General features: G+C 37.6%; 1 protein-coding gene across 1 annotated transcript in view; it reads right to left on the bottom strand.

Moving 5' to 3' along the window:
* Window positions 1–22,045, bottom strand: part of LOC110678492 (protein tincar) — a 370,698-nt gene that overhangs the window by 203,239 nt on the left and 145,414 nt on the right. Inside the window, exon 2 of the mRNA XM_021851444.1 lies at window positions 15,282–15,297. The gene's annotated coding sequence lies outside the window, so the exon portion shown is untranslated. The remainder of the gene's footprint in view (window positions 1–15,281; window positions 15,298–22,045) is intronic.

Here is a 22,045-nt window from a genome sequence, read left to right as displayed (position 1 = left end):
CCATAATACGCAACGTCAAATTTGTAAACAATCCTATTATGGACCCCGGGAGGGTCCATAATAGGCATTCGGACAACGGTTTTCCAAATGTATATTTCTCTGGGAAAATCGTATGATTTTGTATGTTGCATGGGTGTACTGTGAAGTAAAGACATTGAACTTGTTATTAGACTCCACAAAACGTATATCTGCCTGAGATATGATTGCGGAAAGGCGTCGAGAATGAATTTCAGCTACTAAGGGGTCCATTACTAGCATTGACACCCTATGTTTTCCTTCAGTAATGAAATCATCAGCGAGATAGCAATCACAAATCGCAATGTGTTATCCGATTCGTGCAACAAATGAGTAAATCCCTCTGAACCAACAAACTGCTGCTAGAACATGTTTTGCCTGTTACGTAAGGTGAAACGCAACTATATTGCAACTGGATTGAAACAAACACGATTCTAGCTGTCAAACGCGTAATTGAGTGCAACTGGTATTAATCTACTTGAGTTGTGAACATTGAAATGCAACTTGAATGCAATGAACTCAAGATGCTGATGTTCTAAGGATTTATTCACAAATTTCGTAACGCCAAAAATAGCCATTTTCGATACCTACCCACCTTTTCGTTACGCATTTTACATTAGGGGTATTCACTTAAAGCTGCGTAAATAAGAATCTGCGTAAAAAATAGCTAAGAAACGTTTCAAATGAAATAATTCCTATAAACGACACACGTCAAATTTTCAATTTAGTAGCCAATCAAGAACATTGTTAGAATATGTTGTTACTGATGGCTTACGTCAAATTCTAATGGATTATTTTCACTTTCGATAGTGATTGTTATTTTTCGGCATCCAAAAACCAATTAAATTCACCAGCGAGCAGGGCTTATTTTAGAACAGTTTCAGATTATATTTAGCACAGTTTCAGTTAGGGTAAATTCAGATTCCGGAAAATCAAATCACCACGGAAATCACTCATGAAAAAATGTAACAAAATCCTGACCATCCAGCCATGAATCCATATACTCAACCATTTTAAAGCACAAAATACCTTTACCGACAGTCATCTTTTATACACCTTCGAACATTGGTAGAAAATTGTCCTTAGAATGATGTTGGTCACAATTTTGTTTATTTGGCATAGTATGTTCAACGTATTCAACATAGTATGAACAACGGCATTGTAGTAATAAAATACACCGTACATGTAACAGGGAACAATGTCTCCGGGAACAATTCATTCTTAAGCAGAAGCCAAACAATCAATTTCAATTCTGTAATAGCACACCATTTCCTTAATGCCATTTTATGCAATTTTCTGATGCTTTTCTGTTCCGATCTAGGTTCCGGTTATTTTCCCGAATATTATTTTTTTGTAAGTTTGTTCATTTTCAAATAATAGTTGTTACGACAACCAACGCGTACTTTGATCGATTATGTGGTGAATTATGACAGTTTGAAATATTCCAATCACAGTTTACACAATGTCATGAAAGATTTGAAATAATAAGTTTACTGTGACTTACGCAACATTTTACGCTGCTAAGTGACCCCATTATTTTTTTTTTTGTTTTAGCCGCACTCTCTTCAGCGTTCTGAAATTTGTAAATGATCCCTAAATGAAAGTAGTTTGAAACACAACGTTAAGATTACCATTTTGGTAGAAGATGCAAGAGTTTGTTTGAAAAGTTACTTAATGCATCATGGAAAACTTGATTTCTTTGTTATTTGCAGAGAACATTTGCAATAAGTCTCGTCGTTTCAATAACGTAATATGTCAAACATGGGGTGAAATGCAAGTTCATTGGAACAGAAATGGAACTTAGTGAGCTTTTATTAACAATATGTATCCGTACTAAGGCTAGGTAAGTTACAGATGCATTTATTGTAACATTTGTGAAACAACTTTTAGAAAAGAATCTCTTTGAAAGATGTTTCGCAGCATACTTTGATTGCTGTTAAACATTTATTAGTTACAACTTTATCCAAGGTCGTTTTCAAATCGGACGCCTAGGTGATAAGTTTTTAATTTTGATTGGAATCTATATAAATAAAAATGGAATGATGTTTGTATGTCACGAAATGGCTTGAGAACGGGAGTTTGGACTTACATGATTCTTTCACTGGTAAATTCGTCCAGAGCTCCGACGTGTTTGTACAAAGGCAATTTTATAAAAATCTGCGGAATAGTGGGCAAAACGGGAGAAAACTAATCTGACATTTTCTACACGGGACTTGCATAGCGTATTTCGACAGCCTACTTGATGGCAAGACGAACTTTGCCGGGATCACTAGTTGAAAATAAATATTAGAATTTTATTACGTTGCGAAAAATTCCGCATTATGTCAAATTTTGTATCGAGACTAAAACAAACATATTTTAATTTCGTTTTATCATTATCAGTACCGTAAAAACGGATATCTTTGATAATGCGGGTAACTTTGATAGTTCTGAGTACACTAAACGAAGTAACATAATTTCTGTTAATCATTTAATCAAAACAACAACAAATCTAAGAGTATTAAGGTGATAGTAAAACGAAGCCAAACTTTGAATTTTCAAGTGCACAAGACTGGAGAATCTGACAACCATTCGCGTTGAAAATCAATCAAATTGCTTGCTTGCTGGTGCTAATCAATAGGATAAATTTTCAACGCAGAGCGCTGGTTGGTTCGCAAGACTTGTGCTCTTGAAAATTCGAGTTGTGGCTTCGTTCTATAATCACCTTAAAATGAAACTTCACGTCAGAGCTATTTCCGTTGAAATCGAGAACATTTGAGGGTTTATATTCGAATATAGCAATTAATGGAATTTTAGCATTTTTGAAACGCCCACAAACAATCTGGATATGATCATCATTTGATTGATCCGGGTTAAAACCTTTTAGCGAAAATCATTTTAACAAATCGGGGTAATTTTTGTAATCAAAGTCAGACATTTCCATATAGCGCTAAACGCTTTAAGGTATACCGCGTCTCTTATTCTTTATCCGTTATTCATTCGATGTTCGAAATATACTCATTTATATTCCAACATCGATTAATTTATGCTGAATTCAATGTTGATACATGATAATCATTTATCAGTTTAATACGCCTCCAATTGCGAAACGCAACATACTGTTAGCCATTTATACTTTGGTAGCGCAACTAGTCAGTGGAAGAGAGATTTTATTTTTCACGCATTCATCACATGCCTCTGTGGGGGAAAATGTTTTATTTTCTTGACAAACGACAGTCAACAGTGAAACGGATAAGTGGAAAAGGTAGAAATATCCATGCTCTATGTTCATTGTTTTTTATATTATTCCATTACTCTCATAAAAATTGAGATCCACTAGTTTGAGGTTGGAAAACCAGAATATATTAGGTTAGTTTCATTGGAACTATCGCCTGAGCGATTTTAGCACTTGAATAAAACACGTTTCGAAACATTCTCCGTTGCCTCTAAATATACCATTGGGTAATAAAAAAAATTCTCTACCATATAATTTCATTCAATTTCATACATTACTTAACTTAAGCGGCAAAAATAAATATTTTGTTCCGAATGTTTTGAAATCATGAATGGGTTTGACATTACTTTCGTGAACCATCATCATGACGACAGCAGCACACCCCAGCGGACAAATAAACGTTTTGGGAGCGAACTTTATAAAATTTCTTATCGACATATAATGGTGTTTACCATGTTTGTTTCGACTTTTTAAGAAAATGTTTTCTTTTCTTATTCGTGTTGTTATTATTCGTGGGCTTCGTGGCCTTGCGGTTAGCGGCGTTAGTCGTCTGGGCGTATTGTGCCACGAAGTGTTGTTTCGATTCCCGCTCCAGTCGGTGGAAACTTTTTGCCAAACGAAAAATTCATCACTGGGCTACTGGGTGTTTCGTGTTATCCGTTACCTAATGTTAGTGATCGTTCAGTCTGTGCAGTGAGCCGTCCCTTATTTTTCGAAAATGTGAAATGTTATAACTTCGTCTTTGTAAAGTGCTCGTTTTGGTAAGAAAAAAATCAGCTAAAAATTTGAAGTCCGTACGTGGACGCTAAGTGGTTCCCCAATGGCCCTGAAGGTATTAAGCGTAGATGACCCCGTGTGCAAAATCTAGCTCGCTGTTCTAGTGCACGCAGCATGAGTACGAAAAGCAACCAGTAACAAATTGTTCTACGCGCGTAGATAATCAGCATAGAACTTTGTTTTCTTTTAGTTCTGAAGTTTATGTCAGCGTGCAATGTTATTAAGATATCCACAGTAAAAATATTATTTTACCTAATATTCTATGCTGATTATCATTTTATTACTGCAGTCGCCTTTCCACATCTCGATATCGAAGGGACCATCGAGATAAGGAGAGATCGAGACAAAGAACATATTATTAATGAATACTAGAGTGAAAAACACTCCGTTACCAGGAAAATAATAAAAAATCAGACGTCATTAGGCTCTTCTAATTGGTTTTGAATCCCAAAAATTTGGTCTAGCAGCCTTCGATGATGGTCATATCGACATACGGAGAGAAAATTGGGAACAAAAAATCAACAGGAACACATCGATGAATGGAGATCTCGAGATAAGCAGGATATCGAGGTACGGAGAGAGAAATTGTATGCAGAATGAAGGGACCGAAGAAATCATCGACATAAGGAGAGATATCAAGATGTAGAACATCGAGATGTGGAGAGTCGATTAATGTGGCTTTTCGTACTCATGTTGCATACACTAGAGCAGCGAGCTCGATTTGGCGCACGGGGGTCATCTACACCTAATACCTTTAGGGTCGTTGGGGGACCATTTAGCATCCACGTACGGACTTCAAATTTTTACCTGATTTTTTCCTTACCATAACGAGCACTTTACAATGGCGAACTTATAACATTTCGCATTTTCGAAAAATAAGGGACGGCCTACTGTGTAGCCTATGTGCTGAGAATGGAAAGCTTCCATGACTAGCGTTGACAGCAGGCATACTACGAAACCCGAATGGTTGAGAGAGGTCGATGTGAGCGCGAGCGTTATATGAAATGAGCGAAGAGCACACCTAAAATAAGAGAAAATTGAGCGCACGCGCCTTAAGAAAATTTAGGGATAGAATGAAATTGAGAATATGATTTGTAAAATAACTCCGGGTAGCGAAATCTCAACTTTAAAAGAGAGAGAAGTTGACTTAGAGATAGAGAGAAAAAGCCGAGATTGAGCTTGATGCCGAGCGCAGTGTAATTCGTAGATCATTCATTAATCGGCAGCTCACAAACAAACAAGCAAGATGGCTAAGCGGCACGACAATGGCGTGGTTACCGCTCTCAACAAGAAAACAAAAATTCGAAATTGGATACGGCGATTTAAGATTGCCGATAGCTCAATTCTAGCAATGCTCATTAGCCTGAGACACGGTTATATGAAAAATTTAGATTCTCGCTCCAGTCCACTTTTTGGATTGCATTTGGGTCCCATAACAACTGTACAAAATTTCAGCTCGATCAGTGAAACTATTAGTATGCCAAGTATTTTTTTTATCAATATGCTTGAATAAGTGAAAAAGTTTTGAAGAAGTTCTATGTTATATACTAGTTGGCATTTTCAAACGACCAACATGTCAAATACGCTTCGAAATATCTTCAAAACAAAGAATAATGTTTGTTTTTCGAATAGGACTGGTTGAGAAAAAATTGGTTGGGATTTAGTACTTAAACTGCAATTTTGATGGAACAACATTCACGAAATTTCACATTTCAAATTCATGAAAAGTTCGAAAATTTCAACAGACATCTCCACAGCTCGCATGATACAACTGAGATATTCACCATTCGATAAAATTTTTAGGAATTGTTATTCAATACTGAAGAAAATTTCTTTTTAATTTAATCTATAAAAAAAAATAAGTTTAAGGAATTTAGAAACTTTTTTTTCTACTTTTGGCCAGCTTTAAGCCACTGTGCATCGATGCAAAAAATCCAATAATCGAAACGAAAAAAATCCATACATTGATTTCCAGAACATCGTTCTAAAATCGCCCATTGCTAGTCGACAAAATCCTTCAAGCTATCAGTACACAATGGTGAATATTCCACTCGGATTTATACAGAGCCACACAAATGTTTGACATTTCCAAGATTTGGTCAGAGTTGAAACCGATGTTTGTCTGTTGGTTTATGCCAAGCCATATATTTGCACATTTGACAAAACGTGTTCCTTTTTCGTTATTACTAAAATAAACTTTGAATACTTTCGATATTATGAATTTCGACTTCCACTAATATCCACCAATATATTATAACAACGAGACACAAATGCAGAACTATTTTTTAGTAAACTATTCTTACTTGTTTTTCTTTATCAATGAATCGCATCACCCGACCAAAGTGACCCTCCCACACTAATCAACACCCTTTTCGTGGTGATTGTGGAGATGCAGACGTACTCTCGGCCTCTAGAAGCAACAATAATTACACTTAACATTCCTGCCCTATCCCAACTGACTGTTAGGACTTGGCCAGCGCCGTTATTGATCAATAATATGAGATTCGTTAAAACGTGTACTACGAGAATAAGCGCAAAGTCTTATTCTTTTGGATCGAATTTTATGGTACCGTAAAACGGCGTAACTTTGATAATGCGGGTAACTTTGATAGTGCGAGATCCAGAGCTCACTAATTGAAATAACAAAGTTTCTGTTAAACAGTTAAGCAAAACGAATGCAAAAGTAAAGAGTATTAGTATGACACTTCATGTCAAAGCTATTTTTATTGGAATCAAGTACATTTGAGGATTTATAGGCAAATATTAAAAATTTATAAGATATTAGCATTTTTGAAACGCTCACAAACAATCTGTTCTACGATCACTATTTGATGTAGTTTTGAATAGTAAGTCACTTATATTTGACAGCATAGTTATCATAGAACTTGAATATGGTCTCAAATGTCTTAGCGAAAAGCATTTTTACAAAACTGGGACCATTTTTGTAATATAAGTCAGAAATTTCAATATAGCGTTAAACGCCTAGAGGTATGCAACGCCCTATAAATGTTCCGTAATGCATTCAATTTTGTTCGATATATACTCTATTATCAAAGTTATACCCCAAAACAGAAAACCGACTTTCGATTATTTGGAAAATTATATATCTATTCAGAATAAATCTTTTGGCAATCTATCAACTGCAGTCAATAGTTAGGATACCAGAAACTTGTTTTAAAAATTTTAATTTTAAATCTTTGAAACAGCATGCATAAATATTCAAGTTTTCTTCGGAAAAAACTATCAAAGTAACTCCGTTTTACGGTACTAGGGATTCCGTATACAGTTGAATTACGAAAAAAAACCGTGTCGCATACCCTTTTTATCGAAGTGGCCGGGCGGCAGTTGGTGTGTTTTATCCGACATTTTTTTTGTCATCCCCCAATTATTAGAAGGCATAAGAAGGGGGCAACAAGGAAAGAAAAATGTAGAACCTAATGCACAAGTGACAGTCTGCTTAGTGTTCGTTCGCCTGGTCCTGGTTGGTTGCGAGGGCGAGGAGAGATCGGAATCGCCGTCATGCAAGATGCGCTCCCTCCGATTGGGGTTCTTTTCGGGGGTTGGATGGAGCGGATAACTGCCTCGCGCTGGAGGGAATAAAATTTATGATCAGGATTTTGGGTGAACTCGAAAAGTGCACGAAGAAAGCAAAGTCATTGACACCGAACCGAGGGACCAAAGGACCGGGTCTTTTGGGTGGCCGTGGCAGTCTGGGACATAATTCGCCGGAATCTATTTTTGGAACATGTATGTTTCATTGGCTGGTTGGGGGATATCCCGGTAAGATAACCGACCCAATCATGAGCTCGATGATGATGACAATGGTGATATGGGGAATGGATGAGCGGTACGCTGTTTTTTTGTGAACCGTGGTAGGGAAAGATGGTTTGAAATGCCAATTTACGGTCATTTGAGTTTTACAGAGAAATTACAAGGTTTAACAAGAAACTTGCAACGTATCACACTGTTATCTATCACAGAGGCTTGCAATATTTCATATCGCCGAATCAAACATTTTTATGTATAAAAAAAGCGTCGAGTCTAATACACGACTCTGAAGACGGCCTCACATGTGTGCCGAAGGCGGCCATGTTTCAGCGAGAATTGATCTTCATTAAAATGTAAACTGGGTAATTTTACTTTATGAGTGCATTTTGTACCCCTTCACCCTACGCTTTCTTGTGAAAGAACTGCCGGGGCAAATGCGCGCGTGATTGCAATCAAAATAAAATAGGATAACAAGGCGAATTTCATCGGTTGGTGTTTGGGTTGGTTTGCACGTTGTTGGCCCTTTGAGTGAACAGAGGTGTGTCATAACAGCAACGGATCATCTTTGGCTAGCCCTAGACGCGAATGGAGGCACGGCGATGACGTGAGCTGTCGTCATTTTCCCGTGCCGAATGAGACGTGAGCATGATGACAACGAAACTGGTAAAGTCGACAAGCAACTACAAGGATGTGAACAGAACGTGAACTTGTTTGGTTTGTCGTGTCACCGTCTTGTGAAGTGTTTGTTTTCTCCACTAACGATGATAATGTTTTCCCTGGGAAGAGGGATAATGGTGTGACCCCAAGCTAACAAGGCATAGAGATACATTCTGGAACAACTCCGGGTGCCCGAGGGTGAATGTAATTTATGAAAATTTAATCTCCGTCGAAAATTGCATTAAATGTTTGCGAAGTTATTGTTTAAAGGAATGCATCCATCCCGGTAAATTTTAATTTGATTAAGTTAGTTGATCACGTTTTGCGCATGGACATTCGACCACTCATCAACTTTTACGAGGAACGAATCTGATTCGTTCCAACAAATTTCAAGTTTATTCAAGTGCTCTTGCTCTTCTAGCCATAGAACAAGCATTCGACAATATTTGGCATGAAGGTTCGATTGTAAAATCGATAAACTTTATTTTTACATCATACTTTATTACTTCCAATTACATACAATGCTAACTTCCGGTAACAGCTGGAGTTTCAAAATGCAACATTTTTGAGCCAACGTTGAACAACATGTTCACATCTGGATAATATGAGTTACCCTGTTAATATTCCCATATGGATTAAAATATTTTATTATTAGTGAACAGTTAGTGGGAGGGGATGAAATAAATTGATCAGATTAAGATAAGTATCTACGACTCACGCCAGATAAAAACATTCAAGCTACACGTAACAAATATATAAAATGTCTGCATCCAGTTTTTGACAGAAAATAAAATCTTTGTCTTAGGAACATGATTTTAATTAACAATCATTTATGTGCCAGCCATGCTATATGCTAAATCAATATGGGCTAGTTTTATACCAGTACCAGAAAGAAAACTCTACCGAGGATTCAAAATAAAAATTTGAAAATGATTCGGATACTTCTTCTCCGCTACAAGACTAACAAATTTAATAAATATCACGATACATTGGACATGAAAAATCAAAAATTTTGGACAAAAAGCTTTGTGATCTTCTATTGCAATGATAAGTACTTCTATATTTGTGTTAAGTTTTATTAAAAAATAGATTTTTGTTCTCTTATTTGCAGGTAAATTCAATTCACCTATTAATATTGTGATCAGCTGCATCAAATGAAATTTAATATGTTGCTAAGCTAATGTAAGTAATAGCTTATAGGTGAATTTCGTAAATTCTATACTTAAATTTCTTATTTTTCAGTAACACAACAAGAAATTCTCCAGTATCTATTTAATGAGTTTTTTGTATCCTGCTAGATGTACCCCCCGAAATTGAGATCTTGTGTCAGATCCTGTCAACATTTGTACAAAAACTATCGTGTATTCAAAAAAAAAAAAAAAAAAATAAACCCTCAAAAAGGTTGGCAATAAATAGCTACAGTTGTCCTGGAAGCTCTTTTCGCTATTCTTTTTCGCAGGGCAACGAAAATGCGTTTCAGATTCCTGCAGAAATGTATGGAGTGTTTTGATTTTTTTTATGGAAGAACGGCACCAAATTCAACGCGTAATTTATCTAGAATCAATAGATTGGTTTATCGAGGCCCTAAAGCGATAATTCGTCTATTTTAGCTAGGAGTTTGTTTGAAGTTCTTACTGAAATAAATTTCTTCTTGGATTTCAACAGTAACTTAATCAGAAATGTTGTCAAAATTTTGCAAGTCCTAAACGGCAAAAGAATCATAATATGCTCGGACGAAATTTCCCAAAAGGTACCCAATAAATTGATGTAATCGTCAGACTCTCATAAATTTACTCAAATTTGGTGCGAATTTATCCAAGAAGAAAGTTACATGCATTCACACATGTATTTCCGTTTGAAACGCTCAAAATCATGATGTGATGAGATATGACTACACATGGCGTAATTATAATTCAATGAATCTTAAAATCATGTTTAATCGCTGACAATAACACTACACACTCAATCTGTTCGGTAAAAATAACTGGGTTTTGGAACTACCGAAAAAGTAAGTAAACTAAAAAAAAATGTCAGAAATCGAAAAACAAAGATTTTTCACTGAAATTTTGCGGAGAGCTTTCTTTTTACATCATATATCGATAAAAAATAAAACATGGTGAAATTTGCTTTTTAATTACGCGTGGCGACAGTTTTCATTTTACTGACTTTTTCGGTAGTTCTAAAACCCAGTAAAATTTTACCGATCCCAGTAATTTAATCTAAGTGTGTAATGTTATAGAGCACTGATTTTCAAAGAAGGCGAATTCGTCCCATAGGGGCGATTTTAATGTCCAAGGGGACGATAATATGCAATCATAAATTTGGGAAGCGAAAACTCTAGAAATAGGGCGAAAGTGACAGCAATAAATTGATTGGAAGCAACGACTTAAAACATACCTATCCCTTAAAGAACATCTAATCTGCACTATTTGCATTTTTAAGTTCAACTCTAATTTGATGATTTCCCACAGAATAATGATTTATACAGCACGAGTCGTAAATTTATCCTACGAGGTTTGCCGAGTAGGATAATTACAACGAGTGCTGTACAAATCGAGTTCTGCAACGTGTTACGTACAACATTTTTTGCAATTTCGTAGAAGACCACTTGAGGGTATGAACAATGATATCGGAATGCATTCACCATTATTTTACAATTTCTGAAAAATTGTTGTGTAATAATTCATTACGCAACTCGAAACAGTTGCGTAATGAATCATTACAGCACTGGTTTCAGTTGCGTAATTACTATTCCCGCACTGCATAATTCAGTGCAGGAAAGTAGGCCGTTTCATGACAGATAGGCGCGACGAAAAACAGCCTATTACGATGAGTAATTGCAAAAAATGTTGTACGCAACTCGTTGCGCAGCTCGATTTTCACATTACTATGATTTTATGTACGACTCGTGCTGTAAAAATCATCATTCCGCATCTTGTTACGTAAAATACTATAACTTTTTTCTTCAAAATACTTTTTCTAATTGTTTGCTTAAATTTAAAAGTTTGCAAAGTAATTTTAGCCTCTTTCAGGTATGGTGGTTGGACCTACGGCGCTCCTAAATGTTACGTTATTATTTAGCGTTAGCGTTGTTACGGTATACTTCGTAGATTGGATACTAGCAACATTCATGTTTCTTTTCAATAATCTCATCCTGACTCCTAAATGTTACGTTTTTATTTATAACACAAATTCAACATTTCGCACTATTTTCCCACCTTTATCTAGTTCGAAAATCTTCAATCTTCAAACCTTTCTGCACGTAAACTTTTTTCGCTTTAACCAATGAATTTGATTTATTATTTTTTTAACTTCTAGGACCAATCTATTCGCAATGGTGGTTTCGATGCGTTTCAATTTTTCACCTTGTGTTTATTTATGTTTACCTTAATCCGGGGTAACATTGATCATTTTTTGGGAAATTTCTAAAAAAATTCATTTGAAATGCACATTTTGCAAGTTTTGTATGTTTAAAACAAGTACTGACACACATTTCTCGTGTTTATGTTCCGTATTTTGTTTTCCGAAAGTTTAAAGTATGTTTAAACAAATGATTTTTTATTTAGCTGATATGAGGTTACATCGATCACCCATGACACCAATGTTCGGCAATATTGAAAATATCTTTACTTACTAAAATCATGGTCCCTGAAGCCAAATATGAAGACCAAACCTACAAGTCATTTTCTTTTTGAGTTATTTTAAAATTAAAAACACTGAATTGTGAAATACGCCTAAAGGTAGGCATTTTTTTAAGGCAAATCTGCATTCTTTATTGTAATTTGTGAATTATGCTTAACTGAACCTATTAATAAAAGTTTCGACCATGGAATCGTTTTCGGCGATGTCAACAAGCATATTTCTTTTGCTCATATCGTTTTAAGAACTGAAGTGAGACATGATTCTTTGATCGTGTCATTTATAACAATGAAAATCAATGTTTACAAAAGTTGAAAAATTTACTCATTAACACAAATCAATTTCCGTAACAACTTCAACGTTTATTAGCTCGTGAATAGAAAGGGGAGAATAACCATTAATGCATTGAAAATATTTCATCGAGTTACTGATGTACCTCCAGCACCGTCAGCTTTGTCACCGGCCTTCGGGACTTACCCTTCGCTATCATGATCATGGCTTGCCGGATTCGAACATCCGCACTCGGGTAGACCTCTGTCACGATGCCACGGGTCCAGCTCTTCCGCACGGCATCGTCAGCGGTGTACACCAGATCACCACATGCTAATGGTGGCGACTCCGAGTGCCACTTGGCTACCCAGTAAGCCCAGAGCTGGTCCACTAGCTGTTGTGACCGCTTGTAGCGATCCCGAAGCACCTCGCCTTCGCTGGTTCGTAGAACGGCTTGTTCCACCTCGATTGCACCGACACCACGAACGAAGTGGTTCGGGGTCAACGCTTCTTCCGCTATCGGTTCTAGGCCGATGTAGTCAGCGGCAGCGATGTTTTAGGTCTTCGGCCTCCGCGATCGCGTCAGTTATCGTCGGTTGTCGTCCAACCGTTGTTCAGCACGGTGAGTACTGCTTTCGCTGAGCGAACCAGTCGATCCCCAAACCCTCCAACGGGATGCGCGCTTGTTGGCTTAAAATTCTACCGGGTTCTGGAATCCGTTAATTCGCCCACCGCTTCACCTTGCTTGCCGCTAGGAATTCGTGCCATTATCGGAGTACAAACTCCAGCGGTCTTCCTCTACGGCACACGTATCGCCGTATGGCCATCAGAAACGCTTGAATCGTCAGGTTGTGAGCGATCTCAAGGTGGACAGCCCTCGTCGTCAGGCACGCGAAGAGGTAGATGTAACGTTTTTCCATTCTGCGGCCAACAGCCACTGTCACCGGTTCGCAGTAGTCAACGCCGATATGGCTGAACGGTGGTACGTTCGGCGTGACACGCGACTCCGGATGTGGAGCAATCCTGGGGTTCATCGGGCGACACTTCTGCACCTCACACCAGGCGCAGGCCTTCACAATTTTCTTCATCTCCGTTCTCAACTTCGCGATGCTGAAACCGCTGCCGGATCTCGCTTACGGCAGTTTCCACGTTCCCGTGGGCTACTCGCTGGAGGTAGTATTGTAACAGCTTGTTCTTCACAGGATGCTGCTTCGGTTGAATTATCGGGAAGCGCAGCGTAACACTCCATCGTCGTCCACGAATGCACTCAGGCTGTACAAGCTGCTGAACTTCTCCAGCTGGTGACGTTGCTGTGTTAGGAACTTTTGATTCTTCTTCAGCGTCCTAATCTCATCTTCGAAGTGGTCGGATTGAGCCGACCTCCAGAGGAACGCCTCCACTTTCCGGTACTCCTCACGCTTCAGTGGTACTACAGTCGAGCGAACTTCCTTCTTCACCATCTCCTTCCCTCTCGCCGTGCTTTAAGAGGCAGAACCGAGGATGGAGAGATGCGACCACGTACCGAGTATTGAGGCGTGAAATTGTTGATTCAGTGTTGTTTGTTAAGATCTTAGCTAAATGAATGATAAAATGAATATTTTTACGTAGATATAAGGATAAGTTTTTGACTATCAGCAAATCGACCACTACTGAAATCGGATTTAAAGTTTCTGTTCAAATTTCATATGCTTAGATTTAAAGTTTTAATTCAAATTAGTAGATGAAAAAACCGAATTTAGTACTATACCATTGAATTCCACTAGTTAACTTCACTGGAATTCAATGGTATAGTACTAAATTCGGTTATTTCATCTACTTATAGGTATTCTACTAAACAGCTCGAGGATTTATTATCAAATTAGGGCTGGTCTAATCAATAATGAACCTAGTCTTACCTAGCACAATATTTTGTAAAACAATGTCGCTCAGAAATATCGCGCTTTGTGCAAAACTGATAAAAGATGCTTCTAAGAAATGATACGTCATCTACACAGTGAAAGTGAAACACTTCACTCAAAATTCACCATTAAATCTTCTTCTTCTTCTTCTTCTTCTTGGCATTAATGTCCTCACTGGGACAGAGCCTGTTTCTCAGCTTAGTTTTCTTATGAGCACTTCCTCAGTTATTACCTTAGAGCTTTCTTTGCTAAAGTTGCCATTTTCGCATTCGTATTTCGTGTGGCAGGTACGATTATACTTTATGCCCAGAGAAGTCAAGGAAATTTCAGACAGCTTCAGCATGGCTTTGCTTTATAACCACTCGGCTAAGGATGGCCCGCCATTAACTCTTAAGGATGCTGCCAGGGTAGACGAGAATTGCGAAGCGAAGCAAAAATTGCATGAGAAGGAATAACAATTATTAATAATAAAATGTCAAACTCCAAAGGATTTTTGCGTCGCTTCACGTGACGCGTCTACCCTGGCCGACACCTAACCTACAAAAATCAAATGTGTGAAAATCAGTGTTTATCTGCACTAGTCTTGAAGCGGCGGTGTGGTGAATTTGTGCCCATACTTTCTGAGACACCCTTACATGACATGGCTCTTATGGTATGCCTAGCCGAAACAGCTACAGGTGTCTCGAGAAACTCCCCCCAAGTAAGGTAAGTCTCAACTTTGTTACAGGACTTTTTTTAAATCGAACATTGACCACTTGTATAGCCTGATTCTCATATTCCGACAAAATCAGCTGTAAAACAATTCCACTGCACGACACTGGCAGAGCATACAATAAATTTAATTTTATTACTTGATCTGGGGCTACCTGCTTTTCATGTGTGCAATAAAATGAGGGACCATCGTGTTTTATTATCTAATGGCCTCGTCTCTACAAGTGGTCCTGAGCAATTTCGTGAATTTATTGAGCTATACATACCTAAAACAGACTTTTGATCGTTGATAGCGATTGAGATTTCGTGGCTACAATCGTGTGAAAACTCACCTTATTGCTTATGCGGCTGTAACGAAAAAGAATAAAAATATCATTAGTAACATTAGTAATATAGTTCATTTTGGAAGAATTTTATTGAGCAAGACAATTGGAAACTTCAACACATCCTTCTAGGAATTCTAAAATCTCGTACATTGCACAAATCAAGCGAGAAAGCAATGTCTATCAATGTAAAACAAACAAACAAAGTTGATAATCGGATTTGCCAGCAATTTTCCCAACTATTGGGAAAAGGATTTTTCCCTCCGCAACAGCCGGCGATGACTGCCACTTGACGACGACTGGTTGCACTCCAGTGAAAGTGGCATACATTGTTCTGCAGTGAACGGAAAAAGTCTCTCGATCCCAAAGTTCCACCAGAAGCATGTATTGCTCCTCTTCTGGCAGTACACAATGTTAACATTCATCCGGAGAGACACTAGAGAAAGCACCAGGCAAGAGGTTGAACTTGATGCAAACATTGTATGCCGTGCCGCTCGGCACAGGCAAATAGAGTCGGGAAATTTAGCATGGAAAAAATCGAAGCTTCTTATCGAAGTTGGTATTCCTAGTAAAAATCTAGGTCTGGTGTGTTCTTTCTGTCGCCAGCAGGCAAAGTAGGTGTGCACAGAGCATGCATGCATCAGAACAAATAAAACACTGACTGTGGGGGACACAAGTTTGGAAAGTAGCGTTCAAAAGATGGACAGGACAAGGCATGAAGACGTGGGATACTGGCAAAGCGCCTCAACTCGGAAAATTGACAGTGACAAAGTTAGTGCGGGGCTCTGGGAGCCGTAGTGGTAAGCGAGCACCAAGACTAAGCTGAGAACCGTGGATTCGAATACTGCCGTTCGAAGATGGGCGAAGAATAGTCAATTAAGTATTTGATGTTTTGTTATTTTTATTTCTGTTGGTAGTTTAGCGTTTTATAAGCAGTGCAGTTTATTTTTAAACTTTTTGCACTTCTAAATTAATATTTCGCCAAATCATTAACTTAAGGTGATTATAAAACGAAGCCAAACTTCGAATTTTCAAGTGCAGAAGACTGGAGAATCTGACAACAGTTCGCGTTGAAAATCAATCAAATTACTTGCTTGCTGGTGGTGACCAATGGGATAAATTTTCAACGCGGAGCACTGTTGGTTCTCAAGTCTTGTGCTCTTGAAAATTTGAGGTGTGGCTTCGTTTAATAATCACCTTAAAATGAACTCATTGGAAGACGTTTAACATAATAAAAGGTTTGTTTTATCGATTTGTCTACATTTGTTATAAGGACGTTTTGAAAAATTTCGCGAGATTTCTGAGAGTGGCATCAGGTTCAGAAATCCCAAATATGTTTGAGAACCATACTTTGGTTATTTGTTGTTCCGCAAAAATGTTATTTTTGTAACGCTGTGTTATGAGTGACTGGATTTTAAAATGTTGATAGAGAACGTGGATAAGGGGTCATGCACAAATTACGTCACGCTCCAAGGGGGGGGGAGGTGGTCGAGCCAAGCGTGACAAGTCTTACAAAATTTTCGGAGGACTCATACAAAAAGTGTGACAAAGGGGGAGGGGGAGGGGGTCGAAAAAGTTGAAATTTAGCGTGACATAATTTGTGTACCATCCCTAAGATTTTATTATTTGAAGTAAAAAAAATCATAGGAAAAATCACTTATAAAGGTGTATTGAGTGGAAGCAAAATACAAACACCATTACAAGTTTATAATATTTAATTTGTAAAATATATTTCTGAATAGATTCGATTCATACTCATGTTTTGACTTTAAAAACACCATAAATCAATCGTTTTTGGCATATAAATAGGTATATTTTGGACAAAAAAGAAAATTATTTTCGTAAAGTATATAAGGCGTTGCATTTCTGTAGACATCCTTATTTGTTAAAATGCTTTTCGTGGAGAGATTTGAGACCTAATTCAAGTTGTTTTATAACAAGCCAATCAAGTGTCGAAGTTGTTATAACTTCGCTATTGGTGATCGTAGAACAGATTGTTTGTAAGCATTTTAAAACTGCCTAAATCTTATCAATTTTTATAATTCGAATATATAACCTTAATTTTTTTAGTCTAAACAAAAATAGCTTTGACATGACGTATCATACTAATATTATATCTCCCGTAACGCGGGTAGATCACCTTTTTCGATTTGCGTTACGAGGTATGATCTACCATATTGTACTCTTGTTGAATCTGTTCTTGTTAATACTGATAAGTTATGGTCGGAAGAGTATAAGAGAGTAACAAGTCACTACGGCCCACCTATTTGTCCTAAATGATGAGGAGGTCGAAGTGGAAAAATGACTCAATCAGAATCTGAGGCTGGTTTCATTTCATGAGACAAGTTCTTTTCGAGAGCAAGTGCTTAATTTTGAATACCTAGGAGGTAAACGATTCCGAATCAATGGAGTAGCAGACCTACTAAATTCTAAACAAGCTGCTTGTTTCAAGGAATCTAAATGTCTTATGCGATGAAACTTGTTCACAGTTACAAAAACGACTTTGAACCTTATATATAACCTTATAAGTAGAGGTAATAACTTAATACACTAGTATCGATGCATGGTCAGCTTAGTGGCCGTACCTGTTTAAGGGGCGCGCTTTTGTGAGTTTAATAGTGACAAACTGTTTTCTCCAAAAGGTATAAATAGCGCTATCTTTTTCTAAAGAAGCTCTGTGCAAAATGGTAAAGAATGATAATTGTATAAAAAACGACTACTTCATTATTTCTCAATAGTAGTGAAGTAGAACGACATGCACTAACAGGGGCACGGGCATACCGCAGTGGTTCATCCCGAACAGAAACAGGAGAAAAAATACTATAGAGTAAAGTGGGGCAAAAGTTCGAGTGGAGCAAGAGTTTCTTTTTAAGATTTTTAGCCCAATTCGAAACAAAACTAAGAAATTTCATGGTGGTTCGAATGCTATTCAAGTAAGAGACTTTAGCTTCCAATATCATAAAAATTGATTAAGATTTGGAAAAGTTGTAGCTTTTCGACGTAAATATTGTAATATTTGGTCAAACTTTGGATGCATGGAATCAAATGAAGATAACATATTTTTCAATATTTTATGTAAGGACGTTTCTAGATTCAAACTCTTGCCCCTCCGGCGGGGCAAAAGTTCGTTTAAGACAATCAATTTTGAAACTGTTATAACTAAAAATTGGTAAATATTTTGACACAAGTTTGTTCAGCAAAATTATAGCCAATATTTTTAAGGTTCGCTGTATGGTGTTTGTTGCGTTACATCTGCTATTGTTTTTCTAGAAACTTTGATTATACCACTAAGGTCGCACTTTTGCCCTACCTTACTCTATACTTTTGCAATCGTTTTGATTTATAAATTAGCTGAAATTATGTTGTTTGGTATGATGTTTGGCATGTTTGTTGTGGACACTATCTGTGTGGGGCGAGATGACAACAGTGTGTTTGTATCGTCTCGGCCCGATCGTTGCTCACCGATCAATCAGTCATAGTGAAGTGGATCACAAAAGAAGCGAGCGAGAGGACGGCAGAAATCAGTAAATAGGGTAGAGCGCGTTGTGTGGACCGCCACCTTTGAATAAAAGCGAGTTGGGAGGACCACTTGTAACTTAATGCTATTAATCGAGAGAACTGCCAGCATCAGAAATTAAGGTAAATGCTCGTTATTATGATCGCAAGCTTCCACTTATGTTGTAAAGCGAGTTGAGAAGACCACTTTTGAAGTGATTTGTAGCGAGTTAAGAGGACCGCAGAAATCAGTAAATAGGGGAATAGCGCAGTGTGAGGACCATAAAAATGGTGATATCATAAAAATAGGATGAGTGCACGTTTTGAGGACCGCCATACTTGATTAATATTGAACTACACAGTGAGTTGAAAGGACCGCTTAAATAAATTGATGGCGAGTTGAGATAACCGTTAATAACGGACAATAGGATAAAAGCGCGTTTTAAGAAGCGCCACCTTGAATAAATAGTGGAATGCACAGCGAAATGAGCGGACTGCTTTCGCATATTGTATTTTTTGTCAAGGTCTAGTATGTGATCGCAGTTCGATTTGGAAGCTGTGAGCATTTGCACGGCGAAATAAACTGCCCATAACAACTTAATAAATAAACCTTTTTGATTAATGACACCACAGGCAGCGAAGTAAATTCAAAATGGAAATTTATGTTCCTTGTCAGAGTGTAATTGATGAGAATGCAACCGTTTCAGCGAATCTTACTTGATCTTACTGAAGTGTAATGTGGTGTAAAGATCACGTCTCAGTTGCATAGCATTTTTTGTAGTTTGTGATTGAGGACTTGATGTATAAGAGATCGTTTTAGCCATTTACTTACGTCAGTGAAAGTCTTCACAGCCGCGTTTGGTGGCCAAACTGCATTAGTTATAGACGAGATACAGAACGCAATAAGCGGCTCAATGGCTTGAGTTAGCTTGTGGGAGAAAACAAATCTGGAGATCTTGGAAGGCTATTTTGTGTGTTAAGAAATATTAAGATGCGTTATAGGAATCGCCTATCATGTCATGCGTTCGGATTTGCTTTTCGTTTTGCTGGAAGAACAGAGACAAAATAAAAGGGACCGCATATTAAGGTTGATATTGTAGTTGCGGTGTTGTGCATTTTGGAGGTTTGTTGAGTTGTGTTGCGTCCAGCTTTTTATGAGCGTTAATGGCTCTAAGGCTCTCTTTCTGGTAGGGATCAGTCAATTTGACGTTTTTTTTATATAGGCCTATTCAAATGACGTCTCAAATCAGCTGATCGGGAAGCACTTTGACATTTCTTCTATGAAAATGACAGGCCCGTGTTAGCACCTGTCCTCCACCGATGTAAACAAATGCATAGACGGATCTGTCACATGAAAAGGCCTATATTGAGCGGACCAAAGCCAAACGTCAAATCGACTGATCCCTACCAGAGAGAGAGCCTGTTTGCGGCAGCCATTGGTGCTTTTTAAAAGCTGGATATGCATTCTGTTTTTTTTCAGCGGCGGCTCACGATGGAGGACTGCCGTATTCCTCGCGATTTTTTTTTTGCGGAGTACGCGCTGACAGTTTGATTCATGTGAAGTAGGGTACCGTAAAAGATACCCCTATTTACGGTACTAATTTTAAGGTTCAAATCGGTTTTATAGATCGGATTTCAAAAGATTTGCCAAAAATTCTTGAGGAAGTTTCATGGATTTTCAAAAGAAACTTATTTAAGTACACGAGAGTTTCCAAAAACTGCCTAAACTATTACGGTGTCTAGAAATTTGCAACATTTTTCAAGAGTTCTTGGGGGTTTCTCTAACTGTTCAAGCTTCTCCTAGGGTTTCCAGAGGACTCCTGGGATTTCCAAGCTATTCTCTAGGCTTCCGATTCTTGAAAGAGGATTAAAGAAGTTCCTAGGAACTGCTCAACACAGATCAATTTCAAGCAAACCCTTAGTTTCCAGGGGCTACTTTTGAATAATTTTTGATAGTTAGTGGAAATACCATGATGAATCTTCTGGAACCTTTTAAATTACCTATAAGTACCTCTGAAATTTCAAAGGAATTACTTTAGATATAATTTGCTTAATTAACTGAAGTTTAAGTCCTTTGTAGACTTGAAAGTTTTGTTCAGATTCAAATAAATTGAATAAACTTAATTAATAAACAATTAAACAAACAAATACTAGGAAGTCCATGACTATGAAACCTATGGGGACTGCTGTAAACCATTAGGAAACCGCTTAAAACATGTTACAAACTTCTCTGAAAGCCTTAAAGAATTTCTAGCAAATGCTCAGAACTCTTGGAAACTATAGACACCGCTGTGAACCATTTGAGCCTATGAAAACCATTTGAGAACCCCATGAACATCGCTAGAAAAACTTTGGACACTCCAGTTAATCTTTTGGGAGTTTCTAAAAGCTGTTTCTGGAATCATTGGAAATTATTTAAGGAAAGTCTGGAGGCCTGCTTGGAATACCTCGTAACTTCGTGAGAACCACTTGGAACCCTTTAGTTACTTATTTAGAACCCTTCGTTGCCCTTTGAAAACGTCTGAAAGTTTGAAGTTTTCAAAGTTGAAGAATGTGAAAAATAAATTCTTAAGAACCCGTCAGACGGTGTTTTGAAAGGTTGACACATTGATTTTAATATTTATTTATATTATTATTTTGTTAGAATGGAGACCGTAATGTAGGATCCTCTTCCTCCCTTCTCGTTTAACTAAGCCCGCCTATGGTACAATAACTTCCAAATCCGGCCAAAGCAATACCATGCACATTTCACAAGAAGACAAGATCGAATTGAGTCCACTCTGAATTGGAACAAAGTTTGCGCCTGCATTGTTGCATCAGCCAACTGCCGGTTCCCATTTGATCCGTCCTGCTTCCAGCTTCCATCCAGCTCAGCAGATCCTAAGCTCTCGAGAGTGAGACTCATGCAATGCGATGCCATGACATAAATCAAACAGGAGGACGTAAAATGGGAAATCTTTCCATCAGGAGCACCATCACGTTGCAGTTGGTTCTGTTACTCTGGATCCACACACACAATATTCAGTCCATGATAAGGGTTAGCGATATTTTGAATGATTTCGTAAAATATCGGGTAAACGAAATTCCGTGTAAAACCACGTAATTGCACAAGGTGACAAAATTTAATTCAATTTGGTGTTACGAATAAATGTTTATTTCTTTCAAAAATTTGTAGAAAATATATTTCACAAGATTTTAATCCATCCTAAGATTTTGAAAAACAATTCAAGATTGAATCTAATTTGAAGTTTTTATTCTGCAAAAGTAGAAAAACAAAT

The sequence above is a fragment of the Aedes aegypti genome, chromosome 3, assembly GCF_002204515.2.
Source record: "Aedes aegypti strain LVP_AGWG chromosome 3, AaegL5.0 Primary Assembly, whole genome shotgun sequence".
NCBI classification, from domain to species: Eukaryota; Metazoa; Arthropoda; class Insecta; order Diptera; family Culicidae; genus Aedes; species Aedes aegypti.
Note: the sequence above shows the minus strand (reverse complement) of the source record. Positions and strands in the feature narration are given on the sequence as shown.